This window comes from Lolium rigidum, chromosome 6 (assembly GCF_022539505.1).
Source record: "Lolium rigidum isolate FL_2022 chromosome 6, APGP_CSIRO_Lrig_0.1, whole genome shotgun sequence".
In the NCBI taxonomy this organism is placed as follows: Eukaryota; Viridiplantae; Streptophyta; class Magnoliopsida; order Poales; family Poaceae; genus Lolium; species Lolium rigidum.
In genome coordinates this window covers 69,066,407-69,068,138 of record NC_061513.1, presented here as the reverse complement: position 1 = coordinate 69,068,138, position 1,732 = coordinate 69,066,407, and positions in this window count along the sequence as shown.

The following is a 1,732-nucleotide window of genomic DNA, read 5'->3' as shown; positions in this document are numbered from 1 at the left end:
ACCATACCTACCTACTACATGGTATTTCTCTACCATTCCAAAGTACATTACTTGAGTGCTACCTTTAAAATTCTATCCTTTGCCTTTGCAATATATAGCTCATGGGAAAAATAGCCTTAAAAACTATTGTGGTGAAGAATATGTACTTATGTGTCTTATTTCTTAATAAGTTGCTTGTTGAGCGGTAACCATGTTTCTGGGACGCCATCAACTTTTACACCTTTGTTGAATATCATGTGAGTTGCTATGCATGTTCGTCTTGTCTGAAGTAAGAGCGATTTTCATGATCAAATGGTTTGAGTATGCATATTGTTAGAGAAGAACATTGGGCCGCTAACTAAAGCCATGATTCATGGTGGAAGTTTCAGTTTGGAAAATTAATCCTCAATCTCTTATGAGAATTTTAACTGTTGTTGAATGCTTATGCATTAAAGAGGAGTCCATTATCTGTTGTCTATGTTGTCCCGGTATGGATGTCTAAGTTGAGAATAATCAAAAGCGAGAAATCCAATGCGAGCTTTCTCCTTAGACCTTTGTACATGCGGCATAGAGGTACCCCTTTGTGACACTTGGTTGAAACATATGCTATGCAATGATAATCCATGTTAATCCAAACTAATTAGGACAAGGTGCGAGCACTATTGGTATACTATGCATGAGGCTTGCAACTTATAAGATGTCTTATACATAACACATATGCTTTATTACTACCGTTGACAAAATTGTTTCTTGTTTTCAAAATGAAAAGCTCTAGCACAAAAATAGTAATCCATGCCTCCCTCTGCGAAGGGCCATTCTTCTACTTTATTGTTGAGTCAGTTTACCTATTCTTTCTATCCCAGAAGCAAACACTTGTATCAACTGTGTGCATTGATTCTTACATGTTTACCTATTGCACTTGTTATATTACTTTGTGTTGACAATTATCCATGAGATAAATATGTTGAAGTTGAAAGCAACCGCTGAAACTTATATCTTCCTTTGTGTTGTTTCAAAGCTTTCTACTAAGAATTTATTGCTTTATGAGTAACTCTTATGCAAGTCTTATTGATGCTTGTCTTGAAAGTACTATTCATGAAAATTCTTTGCTATATGATTCATTTGTTTACTCATTATCTTCATCATTGCTTCGAATCGCTGCATTCATCTCATATGCTTTACAATAGTATTGATCAAGATTATGATAGCATGTCACTTCAGAAATTATCCTTGTTATCGTTTACCTACTCGAGGGCGAGTAGGAACTAAGCTTGGGGATGCTTGATACGTCTCAAACGTATCTATAATTTCTTATGTTACATGGTACTTTTATGATAATACTCACATGTTTTATACACATTATATGTCATATTTATGCATTTTCCGGCACTAACCTATTGACGAGATGCCGAAGAGCCGATTGTTGTTTTCTCGCTGTTTTTGGTTTCAGAAATCCTACAAAGGAAATATACTCGGAATTGGATGAAATCAATGCCCAGGGTCTTATTTTTCCACGAAGCTTCCAGAAGACCGAGGGAGAAACGAAGTGGGGCCACGAGGCGGCGACACAATAGGGCGGCGTGGCCCAGGCCCTGCCCGCGCGGCCCTAGCGTGTGGGCCCCTCGTGTCGCCCCTAAACCTACCCTTCCGCCTACTTAAAGCCTTCGTCACGAAACCCCCAGTACCGAGAGCCACGATACGGAAAACCTTCCAGAGACGCCACCGCCGCCAATCCCATCTCGGGGGATTCGGG